This window comes from Peromyscus maniculatus, chromosome 3, assembly GCF_049852395.1.
Source record: "Peromyscus maniculatus bairdii isolate BWxNUB_F1_BW_parent chromosome 3, HU_Pman_BW_mat_3.1, whole genome shotgun sequence".
NCBI classification, from domain to species: domain Eukaryota; kingdom Metazoa; phylum Chordata; class Mammalia; order Rodentia; family Cricetidae; genus Peromyscus; species Peromyscus maniculatus.
In genome coordinates this window covers 142,254,344-142,282,001 of record NC_134854.1, presented here as the reverse complement: position 1 = coordinate 142,282,001, position 27,658 = coordinate 142,254,344, and the positions used below count along the sequence as shown (strand labels likewise).

At 41.9% G+C, this 27,658-nt stretch overlaps 2 protein-coding genes across 11 annotated transcripts in view; one reads left to right on the top strand and one right to left on the bottom strand.

The window, feature by feature from the left end:
• Positions 1-5,557, bottom strand: part of Rad52 (RAD52 DNA repair protein) — a 67,880-nt gene extending 62,323 nt beyond the window's left edge. Inside the window, exon 1 of the mRNA XM_076567799.1 lies at positions 5,467-5,557. The gene's annotated coding sequence lies outside the window, so the exon portion shown is untranslated. The remainder of the gene's footprint in view (positions 1-5,466) is intronic.
• A 243-nt stretch (positions 5,558-5,800) lies between these two features.
• Positions 5,801-27,658, top strand: part of Erc1 (ELKS/RAB6-interacting/CAST family member 1) — a 332,548-nt gene continuing 310,690 nt past the window's right edge. For 9 of the 10 annotated variants that reach the window (XR_013050122.1, XR_013050121.1, XR_013050124.1 and 6 more), the window contains exon 1: positions 5,801-5,940. The gene's annotated coding sequence lies outside the window, so the exon portion shown is untranslated. Of the gene's footprint in view, positions 5,941-11,438; positions 11,555-27,658 lie in introns of all 10 variants that reach the window. The other variant, XM_076567796.1, reaches the window with a different exon arrangement.

The window sequence follows — 27,658 nt, the reverse complement described above, 5'->3', positions numbered from 1 at the left end:
ACCAGAAACACGGGGTTTCAAGAGCTGGCATCTTATTAGCAGTTATTTGCCAATACTGTGGGATTTAAGCAATCGGGGAAAGAGCAACCTTGACTGAAGTTTGTATTTATTGTCCTCACGGTAGTTTTTTTTAATAGCTTCTGAATTGATAGTGTTTTGTTCTCTCTCTAGTTATGAATGAAACACTGCTGAGTGTTCCTAAACACAGAATCTACTTGCTTGGAAATGGTTAGAGTAGTTTGACTTTTAAGCACACTGTTGATCAAATGTTTCATTGAGGAAGCTGTCAATCAGCTGCGCCAGTCTGATTCTGTAATGAGCACAGATCCTAATGAGTCGATTTGCCCTGTTTCCAGAACAATGCTTAAGGTGGATTCTGTTCTTGAATAGTAATCTAGGAGATTTGATGACATTTTGTTGGCATGAGGCCTGATCTTCCTAACAGAATTAAGAATTCTAATGTTGAAAACTTGCACAGATTTGTGTGGGAAAAGCCTAGGAAAACAAAACAAAACTCTGCAAAGTAATCTGTCCTGGAGTGGTTTGAGGAGGGGGAATTTTGGTTGAGATGGTAAGATCACTTGAGCAGAGGCAGTCGGAGCTGGCCTGGGCAACATGGTCAACCCTTTCTCAAAATAAACACAGAAGACATTCAACCTCCAGACGGGGAATACATGTGATAAGCAGGCAGAGGCTGAAACCAGGAACTGCAGTTCAAGGAATGCCAAGAATTTCTAGGCAATCACCAGAAGCCAGGAAAAGGCTGGAAGGCACCTCCCTACAGGTTTCAGAGGGGCATGACCCTGTTGATATCTCAGAATTTTTTTGAGGTGCTAGGAATTGGGGGTTAAACCCAGAGCTTCATGTATGCTAATCATGAGCTCTACTACTGAGCTATTTCCTCAGCCCCAAAGCCGTGAAACAATACATTTTTATTGTTTAAAGCTATCCAGTCTGTGGCATTTGTATTGGCCCAAAGAAACGACAACTGCTAAAAATATTTCTGTGGTAGTGATTGAATCTGGGTTCTCATTCATACTAGGTAAGCACCCTACCACTAGGCTACATTTCCAGCCTTCTTTTACTTTTTATTTAAGAAAGCGTCTCCTAAGTTGCCCACATTATTGCACTCTATAGGCAAAGAGACCTTGTCTTCTGTCCCAGAATCCACAGTATTGGGGAGTACAAACCACACTACCACACTCAGTTCTTGTGTGTCTTTAACCTACATTTTTTTCATTTTATAGATACCTTCTTAAGCCGAATCTTCTTTTTTACTTGTTCTTAGATGTATCTAATGTGACTTAAGTTGTTTTTGTTTTGTTTTGTAGACAGGATTTCTTTCCCTGGCTCTCCAGGAAGAGAAGACCAGGCTGGCCTTGAACTCGCAGAGGTCTGCCTCTGCCTCCTGAGTGCTGAGATTAAAGGCGTGTACCTCCACTGCCTGGCATGACTGAAGTTTTAATGATTAGTAACTCTTTTAAGTATGTATTACATTTATTTAGTGTGTGTGTGTGTGTGTGTGTGTGTGTGTTTTGTGTGTGTGTATACATGTATCACAACATGCATGTGAACTCAGAAGACCTTTTGAAGAGTTGGTTCTCTCCTTTTACCATGTGGGTCCTGGGTTGGCAGCAAGCATCTTTATCCACTGAGCCATCTCTCTGGTCCAAATTTCAGTAATTCTGGTAAACATTTGAGTTTCTCTCTCATAATCACTTTTCTACGTATTTTGGTAACAGACCATCTTAAAATTTTGTTTTATTATTATTATTTTTTAGAGAGTCTACCATGTAGCCCAGGTTGGCCTCAAACTCTGTATTTTCTTCCTCAGTTTTGTAAGTATTGGGATTATAGGATTACAGAACCATGGACTACTTTTTTTTTTTTTTTTTTTTTTTTTTTTTTTTTTTTTTTTTTTTTAAATGGTAGGGTTCTTTTGTAGTTTGGGGGCCTTGAGCTCCTGATTCTTCTGTATTCCTCCCAAGTGACTGGGATTAGAAGTGTGTACCTCCGTAACTGGCTGTAGGTCTTAATTTTAACCGTATGAGTGGTCACCCACAATAAAAGCTCCATTTCCAATCTGCCCACAGGGAAGAAGGGCTATGTACTAAGTTTTCATACGAGATCTATGCATTAGTGGTGTGTACAGCTTTTTAGAAAGTTTGTTGTTGCTGCTTTCAGTACTGGGTATTGAACCTAGGGCCTCTTGCCAATCTTTTATTGTTTTGGAAACTGAGTCTCATCCTGTAACCCGGGCTGGCTTCAAACAGCAATCTTTCCACTTCAGTCTCCTGAGTGCTGAGACAGTGTTTTGCTCTATATCTCTGCCTGGCCTAGAACTAATTCTAATGATTAAAGATGTTGAACAATTAACCTCTCCAGTTCTTTTTGACTATTTAAGATATCTTTGGGAAAATATCTATTCAGATTATTCTATCATTCTTTAAATATGGGTTGTCTTTGTATTGCTGAGTTCTAGACATGGAAGAGATATGATTTACAAATCGTTTCCCCAAATCCATGTTGCCCTTTCATCTATCTTTAGGCCCCCTCCTAGGCTCATTTTATTTGATTTTGAGACAGTGCTTCACTAAATAGCACAGGCTCACTAAAGCTCAAGTCTCAGCCTCCACAGCGTTGGAACTACAGGCATGGCCACTACATTCAGGTGTTTGCTTTTGATGTGATAGTGTCTCATGTTAGTCGGTTAGTGTCACCACACCAGACTGAAGATGACCTCTTTGAGGATTAAAATTTCAAAATCTGAATTTCAAAGGATCTTAACTCAACTCATACAATTCTGTCTTCCAGACCACTCAGATTTATGTCTCCCCTCAAATGAAAAATGCAGTGTATGCATGCCAAGAGATCATTCATGTTCAAAATCTTACCTAACTAAACACAGGTTAAATGGGTGTGGCGTCACTAGCCTGTAGTCTCAGCATTTGGGAGACTGAGGCTTTCATATGTACCTTTTTCAGGAAATATATCCTGAAAGTCATTTCATACAATAGTTTTAATTTGTATATAAAGCAGGGCTTTTATAATGTGAAATGGTATCATTTGAGCCCAGTGGTTCAAGACCAGTCTAGGCAATACATTGAGATTCCCACCCCAGGAGGGACTAGAAAACAACTAATAAAAAAGATTTCCCCAAATTAAAGCAAACAAAGAGATTAAGCATCATTAATTAAAAAAAAAATCTGAAATGCTGCAAAAGCTGAAAGTTTTTGACCACCATGGTCAAAACTTGGTATCACAGGTAGAAACTTTCATATTATAAAGCCCTGCTTTATGCACAAATTAAAACTATTGTATGAAATGACTTTCAGGACATATTCCTGAAAGAGGTACATATGAAATAAATTAACTTTGGGTATAGAACTTGGGTGCCACATCCTCAAGATACCAGTCTATAGGTACACCAGTATCTATTCCCACCCCAGGTTGGAAGGTAGTGACACCTACCTTTGGTCCCAGCACTTGGGAGGTAGATCTCTAAATTTGAGGCCAGGACAGCCAGACAGAGAAACCTTGATTTGAATCTCTTGCCCCAAACAAAACAAATTAAAACAAAACCAAGGAAAATTTGAATCACTTCTGGTCCCAACATTTCAGATAAGAGGTATTCAGTGTGTATTATCTAAATTATGTATGGGTTGGGATGAGTTATCCTGAGGCAAATTCTCTCTAGCTAAGAACTATGTAAGTTACACGCTTCCAGGAAACCATGGATAGATATTTTCATTCCAAAAGAGAGAAATTGGAAAAAAGGGAGGCAGCCAGGTGCCAAGCAAACATAAATCACAGCGAGAGTACTAGACGTTGTGTCCCATGCTTGCAGTACCATCCTTTGGGAGACTGAACCAGCTACTGTTGTGAGTTCCAGGGCATCCCAGACAAGCCCCAACACAGAGATACAGACACCTTTAGCAGGCCAGCTTCTCTCTACTTACTATGCAGAGAAGGATCTGGAAAAATAGTCAAAGAAGAATGGCTTTTAATGGGTGAGTACCTAGATGTCTAAGAAATGAAGTCTCAATCTCAATTTGTCAGTGTGTGCGCGCGCAGGCAAAGGCTAGAGCAGGACATCAGCTGTCTTCCTCCACTGCTCTCAGCCTTACTGCGTTGAGACAGGGTCTCTCACTGAATCAGAAGTTCATTTTTTTTTTTTTTGCAAAACTTTTGGGATCAACCTGTCTTCCCTCCCCAGTGCTGGTGTTACAAACACCCGAAGCCATGCTTGGATTTTATGTGGGTCCTGGGGATTCAAACTCAGGTCCTGATGCTTGCAGAGCAAGCACTCTTACCCACTAAGCCTCGTCTTCCCAGCCCCAGAAATGAAATCTTCTAAGATTCCTCTCTGGCTGCTCTACAGTGTCTTGTTTGGCTGCACACACTCTAACAATTGGTTGTCATATGTTAGATGTACTGAAGGGGACTCAGTTCAGCATGCCCAAGCGCTGTCATGATCCAAGTGCATTTTGGGAGGGAACAACTAGAGAATCTGGGAAGGACAAAACAGAATCTGGTGAATGAATGTGAATACTACGGCTGGATGGGGGAAAATGTTAATGAGATTATGAACAGTGTAAGCTGGCTAATTATGATGGTGGGAGGTTAAGGATGAGTAAAACGATGAGTCTTAACTCCTCTCATCTCAAAGGCATTTTAAATTAGCTTAATAAACCCTGGGAGTGTGGGGATGAGTATAATTCACACCACCCTTAGACTTAGAGATAGCTTATCTCCATTTCAAAATCAATGACTGCGTTGTCCCTACCTCTGTATTTTTGCCTGCACCTGACAAAAGGAAAAGGTTGAGATTCTGTGCCAGAGAACTGGGTTGTCTAAAATAAGGCAGCAGCTGCTTCGTAGTTCGCCTTGCTTGGTGTGAGGGCTAAATAAAAAAGGTAACGTGGTGAAGCATTTGGCACAGCGCACGCAGCGCATGTGGACATCAGGTTCCGCCCACGCTCTTCCTCCCCGGCATGATCGCTGCAGAAAAGCCACCCACTGAGCCGAGGGTCCTTTACGATGACCGCTCGGACAGCCCAGATGACTCAGAGTATTGCCTTCCGCAGCCCACATTTCGCAAAAGCCAAGTGTGAGGGGCAAGCTAACTTCTCCTGGACAAAGGGTGCCCAGGCAGCCGGGGCGGCTCTAAGTGACAAGCCCCAGAGTTATTTCCTAAGGTGGCGGCGATCCCAGGGTCCGGGTAACGGGCCTGCCAAGGAGGGGGCGGGGCGACTCCAGGTTTGGGAAAGGCCACCCCACTCCTGGGGCTTCCAGCAGTCCACGTCCTACGGCAAGCAGGAGGAGACAAACGCCGCCCCTCCTCGCCCGCACCTTCCTGGCTCGCCATCGCGGCCCCGGCTCTCCCGTGGACGCTCGGCCGTGGGTGTGTGTGTATGCGGGGGGCGGCTCTGCGTGTGGCTCAGCTCGGCCTCGGCGCCCAGTTACCTTCGTGGCCTCGAAGCGCCGCGCTTCGCGATCCTGCCGCGCCGTCCCCCCTCCCTGAGCCGCGTCGCCAGGCGCTTCCCAGAGGGACGAGGGAAAGCCCGGCGGCCCGCGAGAGCGGGAGGCGGGGCGCGGGCGCCGCGCGGGCGCCCGGGGGCGGGGCTAGGTGTGCGCGGAGGGCGGGGCGTGGTGACGTCGCGGGCGCCGGTCGTGCTGTAGCTGTGGCTGTGGCGGCGGCGGCGGCGGCGGCGGCGGCTGTGATAGTGGCGGCGGCAGGGTGTCCCGGAGGCAGCAGCAGCAACGGCAGCGGCAGCGGCGGCGCCGAGGAGAGTGAGGCGGCCGCGTCGGCAGCCGCCCGCGCGTCAGGCGGGACCTCGAGCTGTCCGGCGGTCGCAGGCGCCGAGGCATTTGCCGTTTCCTACCGGGCTCGGCGTTCCCGGCCCTGCAGAGCGCCCCTGGGGAGGGGCGGAGCTGTAGGTGAGGTTTCGGGACCCCTCCCCCTCCTGATCGGGCCGGGGGCTGAGGTGGGGGGGTGGGCGGGAAGGATGGGGAGGTCGGGAGGGTGGACCCCGCCCCAGCGCACCCGAGCCCACCGGCGGCCGCGCCCTGCGGAGCTCCGGGATTGGGCGGGAGCGAAGGCGCTGGCGGCGGGGACCTCCGCTGTGGGAGGTGGGGGCTTTGGGCGCTCCGAGACTGGAGGTGGGAGGCATGATGTGGGGAGACGGGGGTATTGGGGGGCAGCCTTGGAGTTTGGGGTGCGGCCAAGGTAGCTCTGATGTAAAATGTTTAAGATGATCTTTTTATTATTTTGGACCTGGTGAGATAGATAGAAGAAAGGTTGTATTTCAAAGAGGAAAATGAAGCGTGGATGTTGCCCTCGAGGTAGCTGGAGGGGCTACTGAAGCAGATCTCACATTGCCACTTTAGGGTTTTGAGGCTTTTTTTTTTTTTTTTTGGCCGGATGATGAGTGGAATTCGCGGAGGGAAGAGCCCCTTTGCGTTGACTTGGGGTAGGTAAATTGTGAGCGTGAGTGAATCAGGTTTTACACACAAGAAGGAAGATGTTGGTGTTTAGACAACTTCATTCTGTAGCAACCATGAGGGAGTCTGTTTCATTACTCTTAGACTCTTAAAAGTGCTGTCTTCAGTTTTTAAATTTTTCCTGCGGGCCCCCTACCCCCCCTTGTGCTTGGTGTCTTTGTACCACTTTTCATTTTTAAGCTGACTTCTTAAGAAAAGGCCCAGGACTCAGGTAGTTTCTTTGCCAGGCACATTTCAGAGTAATAGTTGCAGGTGGTTGTGGTTGATGGCTTTGAGTGGATAAAACAAACTGAACCGTTCTGTTGGAGCTAATTGTGTGAAAATTATACATGTTTTAAAGTGCATCTGTCTTTTACACCTTGCTTTTCGATAGACCTTGATCCATTTTGTTTTCATTGTATTCACTGGAGATGCTTAATTTTGGATTAAAAAAATGGACTTAAGAAAAGTGTGCGTATGTGCGTGCGCGCTCCCGCTTTGAGGTCAAAGGACAGCCTTTGGGACTCGGTTCTCCCACTGTGGATTGCTGGGATCAAACTTCAGTTGACCCGCTTGTGCTATTAGCACTGTCGAGTTATCTGGCTGTCCCTGTTTTCTAGATTTTTTTTAAGGCAAGGGCTCACCCTATTCCAGGCTAGCCTCCAATTTACTGTGGATTCTTCTGTCTTAGCCTTCCAAGAGCTGAGACTGCAGAGACTTGACCTACCATGCCTGGCTTTCTTGTAGATTGCTCTTATTTTTCATTTTCATGTGTACTTATTGCAGTTTTTTTTCCTCCCCCCACTCCGACAGGGTTTCTTAGTGTAGGCTGTTCCAGGAACTCACTCTGTAGACCAGGCTGGCTTCAAACTCAGGTGCTTCGGATTACAGGCATACACGACCACACCTGGCTTTGTCGTAGTCTTTATTAAACACTTTCAAAATGAAGTAGGGTTTTTTTTCATTACGTACGTCCCTCCATTTCCAAGGAATATTGTAAATGTCAAGTGCTTTTAAACTGTGCTTCTGGTACCTTGTGGGAGAATGTGTCTTACTTTGTTGGGAGATGTTACTGAGAGTGAGCGGTATTCAGTGTTCTTCACGTCAGCATTTCACAGTTTAGCACAATAAACCTGAGTCTTTTCTGGATTCTTTTTTTTTTTTCTCTTGAGACAGGGTTTGTCTGTAGCTTTGCGCCTTTCCTGGAACTCACTTTGGAGACCAGTCTGGCCTTGAACTCACAGAGATCCGCCTGCCTCTGCCTCCTGAGTGCTGGCATTAAAGGCGTGCGCTACCACCACCCGGCTTTTCTGGATTCTTGCTTCCTATTAGATTATAGTAGTCACAGCCCTTATCATTATGACTTAAGCTATTTCTTGTTCAGAAAACAGGTCCTTTGATGGATACATATTATGATATAATGAGAGGCAGGACTCTCAATGGTTTACTCATGGAAGAAGAGGAAACTGTCATAAAATGAAATTTAAACAGTAACTTTCCTAATGCTTACCTAATTTATTTGGGGAAATGGCCAAGGGAGTGCCTTTCTGTAACCCAAGAGAGAAATACATTGATTAGTTTCAGTAGTTGGAGATCACTGCCTGTTTTTATGTTTACTTCATGAGCAGACTCTTATTTACTAGAAAAACTTCTGCTTGTAGAGATTGGTAGGAAATAGAGGCTATGATAGTTAATTGATAAAGTGTATAGTTGAATTTATAGTCATAAAATTAGAGATTAAATTATCTATATGTAGACGCTGAATAGTTGGTTGGTACAATGAGTAGTTGTGATTTTAGATTAGCTAGAACAAGCTCCACACTTTTACCCTCACATTTTTACCCCCTCTTTGATATTGAGACAGGGTCTCACTATGAAGACTAGGCTGGCCTTTAATTTACAGAAATCTGACTGCCTGTGCCTCCTCAGCCCTGGGATTACAGGCATTCACCACAACTCCAGGCTGGTTTTCAGTTTTTTTTTTTTTTGAGACAGGGTTTCTCTGTGTAGCTTTGCGCCTTTCCTGGAACTTGCTTTGGAGACCAGGCTGGCTAGTTTTCAATTTTGAAGATTCAGTTAGATCCTGGCTACTGGGATGGATATGTTGGTAGTATACCTGCCTAACATGCAGGAAGGCTGTAGGTTCGACTCCCAGCACTGAAGAAAACAAAATCCAAAACATACTGGGTGAAACTTGGGTGCACATATTAATGTTTACATAATAATGAATTGTGATTCTTGTAGAAATGAAATTGTGTAATTTGGTGAAGTGTCAGAGGTAGAAATAACCTATTTAGAAACCAGTTTAGAATTTTTGTCTGAAAAAAATCTTGCATTTTATTTAATTAATCAGGATGTATTACTTGGGTACTGGAGAGATGGCTCAGCAGTTAAGAGAACTTGCTGCTCTTCTAGGGTACCTGAGATTGGTTCCCAGCACCCATGTCAGACTACTCAAATTACCTATAGCTCTAGCGGGTCTGACTTCCTCTTCTGGCCTCCTTGGCCACCTGCACTCACATTCACATCATTTACACTCCCCATACACATAACTGAGAATAAAATAAATCTTAAATATTTTTTGCTAGTTGAATGTGGTGGCTCACACCTGTAATTCCAGTGCTTAGGAGGCTGAGACTGGAGGATTGCCTTGAGTTTGAAGCCAGCCTGGGCTACATAGTGAGTTCCAGACCTGATTGAGCCACAGTGTAGTTTTTTAAAGGTTGTCTGCTTGTCATTCCCTATGCTATTAGTGTTGAGTCCATTGACATTTGTTTTTCTTCATTACTAAAGTTACAGGGAATTATGTCAGTCTTGTAATCCAGGTTCAGACTAGAAATTTAAAAGTGAAGGTTTTTACAGAAACAGTTGGTTTTTATGTTGTTTATGCCCTTTGTAGGAAGGAGTATGAGAGCTGTAAATGCCTTTTATATATAAGGTATCAGAACCACTGATGGAGAAAGAGCAGAGAACAAAGTGCTATATGTAATCAAATAAGTAGTACATCAGTTATTTTGAGAGCGATGGGCCATGATTATGTGGAATGTAATTGAACCGTATGGCGCTTGAGGTTTTCCATGTTTTGGAGTGTCAATCCTGGAATTAGAGTGTTTAATCCTAGCCTTGCCATTGTATACTGTAGGGCATATTGCTTAAGCTTAGTTCTTTCTTTTTTTCAAGACAGGGTTTCTCTGCATGGTTCTGGCTTTTCTGGAACTTGCTCTGTAGATTAGGCTAACTTTGAACTCAGATCCACCTGCCTTCGCCTCCTGAGTGCTGGGGTTAAAGCATATGCCACCATATCTGGCCTTAACCATAATTTCAGTAAAAAGAAAAAGATAAATTCTTCTGAAAAATTAGAATAATAGTATTTAACCTCTTAGGATGGCCAAATGAACTAATGTAGTTAAAACAGTGTTGGCACATAATTAGCTTGTTTGTTAATACCTTTTGAACTGTATTCCTTGAGCATTATTTTTGCATTCAGTTAAAATATACACATTGAAGGCTGGGAGATGTTTTAGTAGCTAAAGGTAAGCCAAGCTGAACCTCAGGACTTACATGGTGGAAGGAGGGAACTGACTCCTACAGGTTGTTGTCTGGTTTCCACATGCACCTGTGCACACACAAACACAAAGTAAATAATGTAATTCTATAAAATAGTACATGTTGAGCATGTATTATGTGCCAAGTATTCTAGGTGCTGGGACTCTAGTAGTGAACAAGGCCGACAAAAATCTGAAATCTCATGGAACGTTTGTGCTTACTGAGGAGATATCTGGGGTAAAATGAGTATGAATAAATTGCACACATTGGATGTTAATAAGCATTGCCTTAGTTCCTTTCCCTATTGCTGTTTTAAACATCCTGACAAGCTTTTTGGAAGGATGGTTTTTGTGTCTGTAGATGACGCCATTTGAAACAATAAAGTCTGTGAACCCTAAAAAAGAATTCCTGACAGACACAGCTTTGGGGAGAAAGGATTTGAACCTATAGTTCCGGAGGGATACAGTTGATTATGGTAGGGCAGACATGGCGGCAGGAAGGGGCAGAGGGCGGCTTCATCACACTGTGTGCGCCCACGAAGCAGAGTGAACCGGAAGTGGGTCTGGGCTTATATAAAAAGCTTCAAGGTCCTCCACCTGTGGCCCTCTTTCTCTAATCGGTGCTCCACCTCCTAAAGGTTCTATAACCTTCCCAAAGGGTGTCACCACTGGGGGCCAGGTGTTCAAACATGGGACTCCTTGGGGGGCATTTCAAATCACAAACAGAAATGAAAGAGAAGGGTAAGTATATGGATGGGAGTTTCCAATGGTTTATAAGCTGCTGAGTTTTCGGAAGGTAAGGGTGCCAGTGCGGAGGAGCTTTTAGCACTATACTCTGAAATCAAGTACTCTGACTTGTGTTTTAGAAGAATGGCTGTTGCTACTTTGTGGGAAGTTAGGGCAGGGTGGGAGATAGAAATAACCATACTAGGCAGGAGAGTATGTTATGTTTCAGATGGGAATGGTACTGACCAAGGTGACAGGAAAATGAAGTGGTGAGAAGTGGTTGGATTTTTAGTATATAATGAGGGTAGATAAGTGGTAGCAATTGAATATGGGATGTGAACAAAATAGAATCATAAAGAACAAGTGAGGTTTTTGCTTGAACAGCTCTAGAACAACTAAGTTGCCATAACTGAGATGGAGATAGCAGTTGAAGCAGTTGGGGGAATTCTGAAAGTTTGGGGGAGATGTTCGGGCAAAGTAAGCAATTTCCATCTGGTATTTAAAATTGTGGAGTGTTGAGATCATCAGGGAGTGAATTTAGGTAGAAAAGAGATCCAAACCTCTGAGCTGTGGGGGTTGATTCATCATTTGTTCATCCTGTTGTGAAGTTAGTATGGTTCTCGGTGCTCTTTTGGGGATGTGATAGCAAGCTGACAAATACCTTTATGGTCCTTACCTTAAAAGAAACTGCAAGATACCTGGAGAAATGAAGAGGAACTGGCAGAGTAAGGTCACTGAATAAGAAGGAAAGCCGGGGAGTGAGATGTTCTAGAGGAGCAAAGGATGTGTCAGAATGTTGGGTAAGAGACTCTGCTTGACGGTATTGTCTAGCAACACAGATGACTCACTATCTTGGTTTGAGGTAGAGGAGACAGATACAAGCATCATTCAGTTCTTTTACTTGCCTGGATTGATTAGAAAGTTAAAAATAACTCAAAAGAAGATGTCTGTGATTTTATTGTTTTTATTCTTACATACATGCATTATTTGCTGAAATAGGTAGTATATGTAACATATCAAGAATTTAGGAAAAGATTTCTTCTGTCCCATCTTAATTTTTCCTAGAGACAATCACTACCCCTCCCCGAGTTTTGTTTGTTAAAAATTAGAAAAAGAGCTGGGTGGTGGTGGTACATGCCTTTAATCCTAGCACTCTGGAGGCAGAGGCAGGTGGATCTCTGTAAGTTTGAGGCCAGCCTGGTCTACAGAGTGAGTTCCAGGACAGCCAGGACTATACAGAGAAACCCTGTCTTGAAACAAAAACCAAAAACCACACATTATTTCATTGTATGTGTATGGACGTTTTGCCTACTTATGTGTCTGTACACCACGGGTGTGCCTAGTGCCTGAGGAATCCAAAAGAGGGCGTTGGATCTCCTGGAACTGGAGTTACAGCTGGTCGTGAGCTGCCATGTGGATGCTGGAATTGAACCTGGGTCCTCTGCAAGAGTAGAATGCTCTTCTTAACTATTGAATAGTCTCCAGTCCTCCTCTGTTTTTTTTTTTTTGTTCGTTTGTTTTTGAGTCAAGGTCTCACTCTGTGTCCTGAACCAAGTGACAGTCCTTCTGCTTCCACCTCCTCTTATTTCAGGCATGCATTACCATGTCTAGTTTTTGTTTTTCCTACCAGTAAAATTCTGTGCAATTAAATGCTGTTTAGTAAATTCTAAAATTGCATTAAAATATTTCATTTTCTGGTCTAATGATGAACTCTGGCTTTATTTTAGAATAGACGACCTAATAATGAGGAACTCTGGCTTTATGTTAGAATAGACTATCTAATAGATAGTTTTCGAACCCTTACTGAGGGAAATAGTGATTACTAAGGTTCCACAGAGATTCACTGAGTCACCCTAGACAATAACAGTTTCATAGAATGATATGGTTACTTGACTGATAAATAAAAGAAATGTGGTTGTCATGTACTGGATTTCAGCTATATCTTCTCATGCTGTCTTTGTGGAAAATATGAAAAAAAAAAAAAAGCCCTGTATTTCATTAGGACAGTGACTATCTGTCATGTGTTCTCTGCTGAGCAAATAATAGGTAGTTACTATATTTGATGAATGAATGGATAATAGTACAAGTAAATGAATTCACAAGTGATTGAATGGCTGGAGACAGAAAATAGAGTTGCTTACTGAGGATGGAGAGGTTGAAGAACTGATGTTAAAGGACTCATTCATGTGTGTATTGAAATGAGCAGGCTGGGAGCGGGAGTGATGGTGTAGAGCATAGCGAGCACTGTGAATCTGGTGCCCATACATCCCTGTGATTGTCAGCAGTCAGTGAGGAGGGACAGGTAGAAGACTGTTGACCCAATAGCGCAGGAATCAGAACAAGGGTTTTCATGAGGATTTAGGAATAATGACCTAGTAAAGGCCATTTCCCAGTATTGGGTGTGGCATGAGAAACTGAAAAAGGCCAAGTGATGAGAAGTGTCTTGATTGGAAAGCCAGTTTTCAGTTAAGGCAGAGAGGTAGTGAGAACATTTCGAAGAAATTTAGAACTTTAGCAGACTTCTACAGAAAGTGTATTTTCTCAGTTGGCTTACCATTTCTTAACTTAAAAAGTCTCTTCTTGAGAAACTCCACCACTCCATATTTTATTGTTCTAAGTTGCTCTCAGCTTTGCAGCCAAACTTTGTTGTTGTTTGATTTGAATTAATTAAATTAATTAATTTTTGAGGTAGGGTTTCATGTAACCCAGTCTGTCTGGCCTCAAACTCTCTATGACCTGATCTTTTCTCTTCCCTACACTTTGCAAATGTAGGAATTCCAGGCTAGAACCAGCATCCCAGCTATCCAGCGGGACTGCTTGGGAAGAGTTGTCCACATGTACTGTACTGTTCCATTTTTTCACCTGTGATTTTTCTTCTGTGTCTTCATGATTTCATTGAAACTGAAAATAGCACATGAACATAGCCAGTGACTTTTTTCCTGTCCTTGTATTTAATCCTTTAGCAGCTGTAACTGTGGCCTATTGCTACATAATAAAATAACCTCCAGATTTAAAATAGGAAGCATTTCTTCTTTGGTAGTTTCTGGATCAGAAGTCTGGTTGTGCCTGGTGCCCCTGATTCAGGGTTAACAGTGAGGCTATAGAGGTGTGGATTGAGGCTGCTGTGAGCTCGGGCTTCACTGGAGTGGGTTCTGCTTCCAGGATCACACACATGGTTGGTGGTAGGCCGCAGGTTTTTGTTGGCTCTTTGATGGATAAATAAACCAGTCCCTTGCCATTTGTGTCTTTGTGTATGATTACAGGTGCACTTAACAATGGCACCTTGCATCTCGAGCTCTGAAAGGAAGGGGAGATACTAGCCACAGTGTTTTGTAACCTAATTTTACAAATGATGTGCTGTCCCTTTTGCTGTATTTTGTACATTAGATGCTTGTGTCTAGATCAAACACACTCAAGATGGGATTTCATAATGCTATGAAGGCAGAAATTGTCCATGTTGGAAATTGCCTACCACAGCAGACCTCACAGTGCTGCCCCCCCCTTTTTTTTTTTAAATTTCAAGACAAGGTTTTGCTGTATCTTTCAGGATGGTTTAGAACTCACTACATAGCCCAGGCTGGCCTCAAATTCACAGCAGTCATCCTGCCTCAGCTTTCCAAGAGCTGGGATTACAGGCAGGTGCCATGATACCTAGCTTCCTCCTTTTGTGAAGCTCTCTGCCTTGAGGATTTTCTGAGGGTGCTCCTGTGTTTATCGCTCAGTCTCTTAGCTCTGCTTTCAGTCACCTTTTGAATCCTTTTCTACCCACTCATTTAGTGTTTTTCCAGGCCATTTCATCACTTTGTGTTTCATTTTATGCTGAGAGGATGTATTTTCATCTTCAATGTATCCCTCTGTCCTGAGTGTGAGGACCAGCATATCTAACTTGTTGCTTGGTGTTTCCACTTGGAGGCTTCTTAACCTCAGTGCATACCGATCCGAATGAATGATTTCTGCTCTTCTCTAGTGTTTCTTAGTTAGGACATCAATCCAGAAATATGTGTGGTTTCTCCCTTTTTTCTACTTCCCAGTTTACTATTCCTTATTGATTTTCTAAGAGGAGTAGTGTTCAGTGATGGTGTGAATATTTTTAAGAGGTATTTAATGCATTCCCTCCTGGGTTGCAAGCATTGAATGAGTGCTGAGTAAGATTCCTTAGCCTGTGCTCATAGCTATTAAAGCTATGAGGGTTTTGTTTTGTTTTGTTTTGGGAGGGGGCAGAAATTCTCTGTGTAGCCCTGGCTCTCCTGGAACTCAGTCTGTAGACCAGGCTGACCTCGGACTCAGAGATCCACCTGCCTCTGCCTCCTGTGTGCTGGGATTGAAGGTAGTGCTCCACCACCACACCTAGCTACCTCCCACCCCCATCCTGCTTGCTTGCTTTTCTTTTCTTTTCTTTTCTTTTCTTTTCTTTTCTTTTCTTTTCTTTTCTTCTCTTCTCTTCTCTTCTCTTCTCTTCTCTTCTCTTCTCTTCTCTTCTCTTCTCTTCTCTTCTCTTCTTCCTTCCTTCCTTCCTTCCTTCCTTCCTTCCTTCCTTCCTTCCTTCCTTCCTTCCTTCCTTCCTTCTTTTTTTTTGAGAAAAGGTCTCTAGGTACTCCAGGCTGGCCTGGAACTTGTCATCCTCCTGCCTCAGCCTCCTGAGTATTGAGATTTCAGGCCTGCACCACCATCCTGGCTTTGTATCCAGTCCTTCCTGTGATAATGTGAAATGATACAATGGCTATGAGATGAAATATATAAAGTGAATGACACAGGTATTGAGACATAGTGTTAGGCTACTCTAGAAAAGTTACTTGGACTCAGCACCTTGAAAGTAGATCTGATAATCCAGAACGCCATCAAGAGATTCATGGGTAGGTAGCATACACAGCATAGATTCAATAGATTCCTCAGAAGGATGAAGTAGATGGCATGAGATATTTTGATGCTGTTCAAATAACATACAATTTAAAACTTATTAGTTATTTCTGCAGTCTCCCACTTAATATTATTATATTGTGGTTGACCATTTTGTACCTGAAACCACAGACAATGAAACTACATGTTAAGGGGTCCAATGTATAGACTTTCTAGGTTTAGACCCTCACATTTATGGTTAGTTATTTTTCTTGAGTAGGCCATCTTTTTTGTTAACCTGTATTAATTAAACAAGCTAATGAGCTTTATTGTGGCATTTTCATATGTGATACACTGATCATATCTTTCCTCCTCCTGCTGTCTCCTTTCAGTTTCTCCGCACAGCCGCCTCTATCTCAAGCTCTGTTAACCCCTGTTTACTTTTTTTTTTTTTTTTCGAGACAGGGTTTCTCTGTGTAGCTTTGCGCCTTTCCTGGGACTCACTTGGTAGCCCAGGCTGGCTTCGAACTCACAGAGATCCTCCTGGCTCTGCCTCCTGAGTGCTGGGAGTGCTGGGATTAAAGGCATGCGCCGCCGCCGCCGCCGCCGCCGCCGCCGCCGCCGCCGCCGCCGCCGCCCCCCCCACCCCCCGGCCCCCTGTTTACTCTTGTGTCATCCCTTTCCCCTTCCAGTTTCTACATAGGAAAGAAAAACATATCACTTGTTTTTTTCTGTGTTTTGTTTTTTTATATAACAAAGTGGCATCCAGTTTGTGCTGGTTACTTTTTGTCAACTTGTCGCAAGCTTGGGTCATCTGGGAAGAAGGAACAGTTGAGAAAATGCTTCCATCAGATTGGCCTGTGGAGCATTTTCTTGATTAATGATTGATGTGGGAGAGCACAGCCCACTATGGGTTGAGCCACCCCTGGGCTGGTGGTCCTGGGTGTTATGAGAAAGCAGGCTGAGCAAGCCATTAGGAGTAAGCAGCATCCTCCATGCTCTCCGCTTCAGTTCTTGCCTCCAGGATCCTACTTGAGTTCCTGCTGCTGTGGTTTTTCTCAGAGATGGACTGTGATGTGTAAGCCAAATCAACCCTTTCCTTCCCAAGTTGCTTTTGGTCAGTGTTGATCACAGCAACAAAGAAGTAAACTAGGACATAGTTCTATCCATTTTCCTGCAAATGGCATAATTTTATTCTTCTCTATGATGATTAATGATGATACATTTCTTTTCATATGTTGATAAACATCTATATAATGAACATTCTATATCTTTGCTATTATAAATAATACAGCAAAAAACATGGGCGCACAGATGTCTCTTGTATGCTGGTTACATTTTGGTTAATTTGTTTTTGTTTTTGTTTTTGAGATAGGGTCTCTATGTAGCTCTAACTGTCCTGGAACTCTCTTGACCTGCCTCTGCCTCTGCCTCCAGAACCACTGGGATCAAAGGTGTGTGCCACCAGGCCCAGCTGATTAGTTTTTGACAGAGTGCTAAGGTGTACTAGAACAGTTGGATATCAGCATATGCAAGACAAAGAAAAGAACCTCAAATTTTACCTCATAGGAGGAATTCTGAATTACTGGCTGAGGAAAGAATTTCTTTTTTTAAACTTTATTTTGTGTGAATTGGTGTTTTGCAATGGGTGTCTGGTACCCTGGAACTGGAGTTACAGACAGTTATGAGCTGCCATGTGGGGGCTGGGAATTGAACCCGGGCCCTCTGGAAGAGCAGCCAGTGCTCTTAACTGCTGAGCCATTTCTCCAGCCCTGAGGAAAGAATTGAAGTTAGTATTTTAGGTCAGCATTCAAAGTATTGAGTGTCACTGTACTCGAAGATGTGTGTCATTCCATTTTGCTCTGTCATTCTGCTCCCTCTGCTGCTGCTTTTTTTCCTTCCAGGAGTTTGTTTTTTCCTTGAGAGGGATTCTTGGGTCCTTAATATGTTTTCTAGGCTGACGCTAAACTACTAGGCCCAAGTGATCTTCCCTTTCAGCCTCCAGAGGTAGCGGAACTACAGGTGCGTCCATGCCCAGCATGGATTGCCTAGGTATTAGGTTAAGAGCATAACTCATATAAGGAAATAACACAATTTGATGTTTACCAAATTAAAAGTTTTTGGTCGAGATTGGTAACATGCCTTTAATCCCAGCACTGGGGGATGGGGGAGGGAGACAGAGACAGACAGATCTCTGTGAGTTTGAGGCCAGTCTTGTCTACATAGTGAGTTCCAGGACAAGCCAGAGCTATATAGAAAGACCCTGTTCCCCCCAAACAAAAAACAAACAAAAAGTTAAAATTTTTACTCTTTAAAAGCTGTCACTAACAAAATAAAAAACAAATGACAGATGGGAGAAAAATACTTGCAAATCATATAGTTGATAGAGGACTTGTGTCTTTTATTTAGAACATTATTCTTCTTTTTAAAGATTTTATTTTATTTGTATGTGTGTATGTGTGAGTACTGTGCAGACCAGAAGGAGCATTGATCTTTTGGCGCTGGAGTTGCAGGCGTTTGTGAGCCTCTTGATGTGGTGGTCTGGCCCTCGTATAGAGCAGTGAGCATTCCAGTTGCTGAGCTGTCTCTCCAGCCCCTTGCATTTAGAACATATAAGGAACTCTTTCTAATAGGACAAACAAGACAAGAACATATGAGCAAAAGATTTGAATAGAGCCTTCACTGCCATGGTAATAAGCACCTGGAAAAGATATTCACCACCATTAGTCATTAGTAGGAGACACCACAGTGAGATAACCACCCACACCCTCAGAGAATAGCTAAAATCAAAAGAATGGGGTAGTGCAGGTGAAGATGTGGGGGAGCTGGAATTCCTGTACATTGCTGGCAGCATTACTAAATGTTGCAGATATTATGAAAACAAGTCAAACCTATTACTATATGCCCTTTGCTTTTGTAACTAGGTGTTTACAAAAGAGGAAACGAAAACAGGTCCACAGATTTGGGAGTGGATAATCATAGCAACATTAATTACAATAGCAAAATTTGGGAGCAGGTGAGGTGATAAACAGTAAAAACGAACAAACTATTAATAAGTTTAACATTATAAATAGTCTCAAAATGAAGAAATAACTGGTTTATAATTTTATTTATGAGAACTTTACAGGAAAGTCAGTCAAATCAATTGTCAAATCAAGGGATAAGACTGAGGATAAACTGAAAATGAATATAGGTTCTTTCTCCTTGCTTTGGAGCCCAGACTGGCCTCAAGCTACATATCCTCTTGTCTGAGTGTTTTGAGTGCTGTGTTTGTGGGTGAGTGCCACCATCCCTGGCATAAGAAGCTTTTTTGTGTTAGTTGAAGTGTTTTAAACATCGTGATGGTTGTATAACTGTACAAAGTTACTAAAACTCATCAACATATACTACAAAAGGGTATTTAAATTTTGACTTAATAAAACTATTAAATTTTTTTTTGGCTATGGGCCTGTTGGATTTTCATTTCAAAGTTGGGATCATCTTGTAAGATTAAGAACTGTGTTGAGGTCGGGGTTCATACCTTTAATCCCAGCACTCAAGAGGCAGAGGTGGGTGGATCTCTGTGAGTTTAAGGCCAGCCTGCTCTACAGAGTGAGTTCCAGGACAGCCAGGACTACACAGAGAAACCCTGTCTCAAAACAAAACAAAACAGAGCTGTATTGAGGGCCCTGGGGATAGACAGCTTAGTGTTTCAGTGCTTGTCTAGTATGCTTGATGCTCTGGGCTCAACCAGTAGCATAGTGAAATAAACATACAGGGCCTTGGATATAGCTCAGTAGTAGAGTGCTTGCCTAGTATGCCTGAGGCCCTGTGTTAGATGCTCAGCACCTTATTAATTGGACATGATGGTGTAAGGCTGAAATCCCAGAACTCAGGGAAGAGGCTGGAAGATTAGAGTTCCAGGTTATTCTCAGCTGTATAGTGAATTCAAGGCTAGCTTGGGCTACATGAACCTGTGTCTCCTTAAAAAAGGGGGGAGGGGCGGCGCTGGGGAGATGGTTCAGTGGCTGCTTTTCCAGAGGTCCTGAGTTCAATTCCCAGTAACCACATGGTGGCTCACAAATATCTATAATGGGATTCTATGCCCTCTTCTGGTGTGCATGAAGACGAAGCACTCATGTACATAAAATATGTAAACAAATAGATCTTAAAAAAAAAAAAAGGGTGGGTGTTGATGCTGGCACTACTGGGTAAATCTTAGATAAGGTGGGAGGTGAGCAGACACCTGAGGTGTTTCTCTGACTTGTGAAACATGTGGGTCAAAGAATGATTGTGCCTGCACTCGTACACACGTGCTCACATGGACCCCTTCAAATGATAACAGGAAGGGGAGGTCCTAAATTACAATTTAGTTGGACTTACAAGTTGGATAAAATTGCTTCTTCATGATGTGGAGTCTTGAATTGTAAAATGTGATTCCATTGTTGTTTTTCATATCTTAGGTAATTTAAAATTACATTTATTTGTTTGTGAGTATGAGAGAGAGACAGAGACAGAGAAAGAGAGAGATGGCCGTGAGAGCTTGTGGAGATCAGAAGACAACTTGTGGTACTAGTTACCTCCTTTTGCCATGTGGGTTCCAGGGATGAACTCAGGTTATCAGGCTTGCTGGCAAGTAAGAACCATCCCCAAAGTGCTTTCCTTGTTTGTGTTGATTGTTTGCTTTTTGAGACATTGTCTTGCTATGTAGCCTAGGCTGACCCAAATTTATAGCAGTCTTCTTACCTCAGCTGCTCAGAATACTAGGATTACAAGTGTGAGCCACTACATCAGGATCAGTAATGGTTTGTAGTTCTTTTCTTTTGCAGTATTCTTACACATCTTTTTTTATATTTATGCACATATATATATATATATATATATATATATATATATATATATATATAATTTTGTTTGTTTGTTTTTTGAGACAAGGTTTCTCTTTGTAGCTTTGGAGCCTGTCCTAGAACTCACTCCGTAGCCCAGGCTGGCCTTGAACTCACAGAGATCCGCCTGGCTCTGCCTCCCTAGTGCTGGGATTAAAGGCGTGCGCCACCACCATCTGGCTATAAATATATTTTTTGTATTATTATTATTTTTTAAAGAGACAGGGTCTCACAATGATGTTCAGGCTGGCCTTAACTTCCAGGCCTAAGTTTCCCTACCACCTCAGCTTCCTGTCCCCAACGAGCTGGGACTACAGGCATATACCCTGTGCCTGGCTTTTATTTAAATAATTTTATTTATTCATTAATAAGTAATAAACACCATCCCTGTCCACCCCCCACCCCTGTTGGTCTCTGTGTAGTCCTGACTAGCTTGGAACTGATAGAGATCTACCCCTGATTGCTAAAATTAAAGGAGTGTGGCACCATGCCTGACTTAATTATTTAATTCTTGGAGATGGGGGTCATGCTTTGTAGTCCAAGCTGATTTTCATTTTGTGATGATTTTGATTTCATGCCTGCAGTCATCATGCCTTAGCCTCTGTAGTGCTGTGAGTACAAGTGTGAGTCTGGTTGTAAGGAGAATTTTGAAATAAAATTTATTTTCTGTTTACTGTTGCTATATGGAGACAAAATTGAATTTTCAGTATTGGCTGCATTTTTCTAAGTTTTACCAGCCTTAGCCTAATAATTTACTTGTAAACTCTCTTTGATTTCCACATTGTATAACGTGTAAAAACTGTTTTGTCTTTGTAATTCTAGTACCCTTTATTCCCTTCTCTGGCTAGAATTTCTAGCGTTTGGTTGCATAGAAAGGTGATGAGAGATGTTCTTGCCATTTTCCCATCCCAGAGAGAACTGTTCGTCTTTATCTCTGTTAATGGCAAGCACAGTATACACATAAAGCATGGTCAAGCCTAGACCTGGTAAGATGAGCCCTTTTAGATTTAGGCAGTTTATCACATATGGCAGCCAAAGTGCTAGTCCTCTGGTCTTTGTGCCACTCACAAAGGATGACAAACTTTCGAAAATGTCTGTCAGTTTGGGGACATTCTGTTGGTAAGGATCTAGTCTAGTTGCTGCTCAAGGAGATTTTTTTTCCTTTTTCCTGGAGACAGGACCTCATGTAGCCCAATCTGGCTTTTAATTCCTGATCCTACTGTCTCCACCTCCTTAGTGCTGGGATTATAGTATACACCGTTGTGTCCTCCTCTGCTTGGTGGTTTTATATGTCACTGCAGGAGGCTGTGACAGCTGTCTGGTGATAGCCTCCCGTGGGCCAGAGGAAAGCTGTAGGGATAACTGGCTGTGTCTGGGGTTTTTTTTTTTTTTATTTCCTAACAAGGGTTTTCTATTGAGTTCAGGCTGGCCTTGTGTTGGTGATGCCCCTGACTCATCCTCCTGTGTCCTGGGATTGCAGGCCTGCCTTCATGCTCTGCTCTGGTAGCAGCTCTTTGTAGGCCTCCTATCATCTGCTGCCTTGGGATTCTTACATACAAACCTTAGCTTTCAAAACACCTTGGGAACTATTTCTCTACAGATATTTGTTGTGGCTCTTTTATAGCACATACCTTTTATTAGATTAAGAAAATTTCTTTTTATCCTGAATTTCCATCATTAATAAATGCTGAAAACAGATGCTTTTCATATCTATTGAGATCAAATGTACTTAATTTTAACTTGTGTGGTTAATTAGATGGAAATTAAAGTTCATTTCTAGCTGGCAGTGGTGGTGCATGCCTTTAATCCCAGCACTTGGGAGGCAGAGGCAGGCGGATCTCTGAGTTTGAGACCAGCCTGGTTTACAGAGCCAGGGCTGTTACATAGAGAAACTCTGTCTCGAAAAATCAAAAAATCAAAAAATAAATACATAAAAATCATTTCTATTAAAGGATTTCTTAAGTATTTTTGCTTTAAAAGGTTTTACTTGCCCCCCTCCAGGTATTTCTCTTAATGTCTCTCCACCTCTTAAAAAAGTTACATTTCTTTACTTATTTATTTATTATTTACTTTTGTTTGTGTGTGGGCACCACTATAATGGGTGAGGATTTGTCTTTCATGATGATGGAATATAGCCCAGGCTGATCTGCAATTTTAAATCCCTGCCCCAGCCTTTCCAATGTTGGGATTACAGGTGTGTGTTATGCCCAGTGGTTTTGAGTTTTGGGGACAAAAATCTTGCTGCATTGACTTTGAAACTCAAGGTTTAAGTGATTTTCTTCTTCAAGTCTTCTTAGTGGCTAGGACTACAGGTCTGTGCTATCTCCTGGTGTTGCTGTTTTTAATATCCTTAACATACTCATTTTCAAATTTGTTGCTTCCCAAATACTTACGTTGTTTTAGGGAAGAAAATACTGATTGGTTATCTGAAAATTTTCACTTAACATTTAAAAAAATATGAAATGTTTCACATATTCAAAAGGATGGAGAATTACATAATTAATATGTGCCTCCTACTTACCTTGAAAGTGTTGTATTAAAATGCCTTTGTATAACTACCTCTCTGTATGTCTTTATTTGCCACTAATGATGTAGATATCATTAGCCAGTAACACAGGTCTGTATCCACAAAAACTCACAGGTTTTCAGATTTAGAAAATGATATGCATATAATATATTACTTATTTTAATTGTTTATTTTTAAGTGAAGTATCTGTGTCTGTGTGCATGTGAGTGCAGGTGCCCAGCTAGGCCAGAGTAAGGGCTTGGGTTTCCCTGGAGCTGGAGTTACAGGTGGTTTTGAGCTGCAGGGCTGGGTGCTGGGAGCTATCCTGTGGTCTCTGAGGGAGCAGTGTGAGCTTACAGCTGCTGAGCCATCTCCAGGCCCTATGGAATTTAAAGCAGGTCTCAGGGACTGGGACTCTAGTTCATCCGGCATATTGCTATCTCTATTTTCGTACAGGCCTGGTTAGGCCACCAGATTAGTTTCAAACGGTTTTTTTTTTTTTTTTTTTTTTTGGTTTTTTCGAGACAGGGTTTCTCTGTGTAGCTTTGCGCCTTTCCTGGAGCTCACTTGATAGCCCAGGCTGGCCTCGAACTCATAGAGATCCGCCTGGCTCTGTCTCCCGAGTGCTGGGATTAAAGGCGTGGGCCTCCACCGCCCGGCTAGTTTCAAACGTTTTGTAGTTTGTGAGATTTTGGAATTTGGATTTATGGATAAGAAGTTGTGAACAGGTACTTGTGGTTTTAAATTTCATTTTTTTTTTAAAGATTTATTTATTTATTATGTATACAGAAGAGGACACCAGGTCTCATTACAGATAGTTGTGAGCCACCATGTGGGTGCTGGGAATTGAACTCAGGACCTCTGGAAGAGCAGTCGGTGCTCTTAACCTCTGAGCCATCTGTCCAGCCCAATTTCATTATTTTTAATAAACATGGTTTTACTATTAAGTTGCCCAAGTTGCTCTTGTCTAACTTGGGTTCAAGTGTTCCTTCTGACTTGGTCTCCAAGTAGCTGGGACAACATGCCCTTATCACACTTCACCATGCTCATGATTTATTTCACTTAGGATGAGATTTGGTATAAAACGCGAGATAACTAAAGTTACAATTGAATATTTTAGCATTGTAAAAGATTATGCTATGAGTGAGGCCTAGAGATAAGGGAAGCTCCACAACCTAGAGTTTGCCTTCCTTGAGCTGAGTGGCAGATCGTTGATAGAGGTCTAGGGCTCTGATTACACCACTGTTTACTCTAAGTATCTGTTTGACAAGGTTCTGTCACTGGGGAGAACCTTGATAGAACTTACAATTAACTTGATTAACTGATAAGAATTATTGAAACCTGTAGTCCAGCTGCTTCATAACTGAGTTATTGACCCTTCTCTAAACGGGAGAAATGAGAACAGTGGGAAATACTGTGATGGCACCTTTAATTCCACACTGGCTGTTCCTGCCAGAGACCCTCTTTCAGCTTGCTCTGCCCTTGTGGTGTGCTGCTTCCGCCAGTGTGCCAGAGTTCCCAGTCTCCAGGAGACACTGGAGAGAGGCGGGGTAAGCGTCTATAATCAGGCACATGGCTTGAACAAACCTAGTTTTACTAAGTTACACTCAGAAGGTGGAACAAAGATGTATGCTTTCTTTAATGTTAAATTTCTTTTCTTTTCACTTTTCTAAGTCTACTGTTCATGGAAATACTAGCAATCAGTGTTAAGACCTCTGTCATTGGTCATTGATTACCATGAAAATTAGTGCTGAATGGCCCTTATTTAATGTTTTAGTTTTATAGTGAGACTTTTAAAAAACATGAAAATAATACAGGCTCCTTCTCATTTTGTTAGATGAGTTCCTGTCTTGTACCCTATACTGGCCTTGAACTCTCAGTTCTCCTGCCTCAGCCTCCAGATACTTTTTTTTCTAACAACACATTTATTTTTTTATTTTATGTGTAGCCATTAGAGACAATTTGGGGTCATTTCTCTCTGTCCACCATATCCCTGGGATTGAACTCAAATTGTTGGCCTTGGTGGAAAGCACCTTTACTTGATCAGGTGCCTTCAATGTCATCTCCAAAGTTCACACTTGAGAACAACACAATCAAAATCACAAAAATTTCAGAAAGAACTAACAAAATGACTTAGCAGGTAAGAGTGCTTGATATGCAAATATGAGTACCAGAGTTTGGATTCTCAGCATCCAGGTAATTGCCCACCTGCCTATAATCCCAGAACTCTGGAGACAGAGGCAGATGATCCCTGAAATAGACTGCTTAGCTTGGCTAACCAAAGCAGTGAGCTCTGGGTTCAAGTGAGAGATCCTGTCTCAGTATGTAAGGAAGAGAGTAATCAAAGAAGATAACTTACATCAACCTATGGCCTCCATAAGTATGTGCATACACATCATGCATCCATACACATGTAAACATTGAGTACAAGTGGAAAATCACAGAAAATTCTCATAATGTTTTAAGTAAGTTACAATTTTGCATGAGGCTGTATTCTTAGCTAGCCTTGGCCACTTGTGACCCAAGGGTTGGAATCAGTCCTGTGTGTATATGAACATATATATGTTTATCACTTTGTATACTAATGAGTTTATTATATGCACTTTTTTATGACTTGCTTTTCTATTTTATAGTATATTGTAAATGTCTTTACATGTCAGGTAAAGAAACATATTTAGAGTTTGGAAATAACAATTTATTTAAACCAGTCTCTTGTTGGAAATTTACATTCTTGCTGGTACAAATGAGACAGTAATGAGGATCATTGCACATCGACCTTGGAACCTATGAAACATGTAGACTACTTTAACAAGTGAAAGTTGTAGATGTTGGGCATGATGGTACATGCTTAGAATCCCAGCACTTGGAAAGTGGAGGGAGGAATATCAGGACTTTAAGGCCATCCTCAGCTACATGACAAGTTAGACCGACTAGGATACATGAGATCCAGTCTCAAAACACAAGCAAAAAAGTAAAACTTATGAGCTGGATATGTAGCTCTGTGGCAGAGTTCATCCTTATCATGTGCAAACCCTCGGTTCATTCTCCACTACTATAAAAAAATTAAAAGTTGAAATTTCTTTTTCAAATTTTGATTCTGCCAAATTGTACTTCAGTATGATTTTTAAATCTTTTTACAGAGAGCTTAAAATGAATATTTCTTGATCCTAATAGTTTTACAGCTTTTTGAGAAAACAAACAGGATCTTTCAAAAATTTTAAGTACAATATTTAAAACACTTAACTCATTTTTAGATAATAAATGATCATTACTGGTGATTATAACCTGGCACAGCAGGCTAGTCTAGTGATTGTGAGAGGGAGGCCAGAATTTTAATGGCGGGGCTTTAAATAGCTAAGAGTAGTATATTATGTTTTTGCATTTACATTCTCGTAAATGTCTCATAGCACATTTACATGAGTCTCTTCTATTAGAATTAATTTAAGGTAGCTTACTATAATATGTTGCTGTTAAAGCATTTTCTAGTTCCATTTGTCTTAGGAATATTTGGAGTTTCTCTGGAGAGTGTCTTTGGTTGTAGAGAGCTATTGTCCTGTGATCTGTCAGGAAGGAGGAAGAGATTGCTACTTGTAGTTCCATGGTTTGCTTACAGCTTTTGTAGCAAGAGTGAGAATTAAAGGGTCCATACAGTTACTATGTGTATTTGTAGACCTTTGGATACACTCCAGGATTCTGAGTAAGAGAGTAAGTGTATCTGTGGTATGGGGCTAGTGGTGGACGTTTTATATTTTTATCATCTAGAAGCTTTGTGGTGGCATGGTGGTGGCCAGGCTTGAAAATCGGTTTTATTGTTCTATTTTGAGAACTCATTGAGATTAGGTAATAAACATGAAAAGTGGTATTTGGAGTATTATGAAACAACTTAGATAGCAAAGAGTTTGACACCCTCTGCTGTTCCTCCTTAACCTTTCACCTAAAAGGTCACATTTGATTCCATGTATATGAAATGTCCAGAATAGGCAGATATGAAATAGTTATTGGTTGCCAGGGCCTGGGGGACTGTGAAATGGTGATTGGTTATGGTGTGTGGAGTTCCTTTTTGATACTCTGAAGGATGAGGGGCTTGCATAGGATGGATGAGGTTGTGAATACAGTTGACCTGGATCTGTGGGTTCTGCATTTATTAGATCAAACCAACTAATGATAAAAAGTATTTAGAAAAAAATATATCTGTATTGAACATGTACACACTATTCTTGTTACCCACTTCCTTCCTTCCTTCCTTCCTTCCTTCCTTCCTTCCTTCCTTCCTTCCTTCCTTCCTTCCTTCCTTCCTTCCTTCCTTCCTTCCTTCTTTCTTTCTTTCTTTCTTTCTTTCTTTCTTTCTTTTTTTCAAGACAAGGTTACTTCTGTGAAGTTTTGGTGCCTGTCCTGGATTTTACTGTGTAGACCAGGCTGGCCTTGAACTCACAGAGATCCACCAGGCTCTGTCTCCCGAGTGCTAGGATTAAAGGTGTGAGCTACCGCTGCCTGGCCTCTTGTTACCCACTTTCTTAAATATAATAAGCATTACAGTTATTTATAGAGTATACATTGAGTTAGGTATTATTAATGGGACCAGAAAGGACTTAGAGTATAATAGTGGATGTGCATAAGTCTATATGCAAAGCCATCTAATATAAGGAACTCATGTTATGAATTTTTGGGAGCCAGTCCATCCTACCTCTGTATCCCTC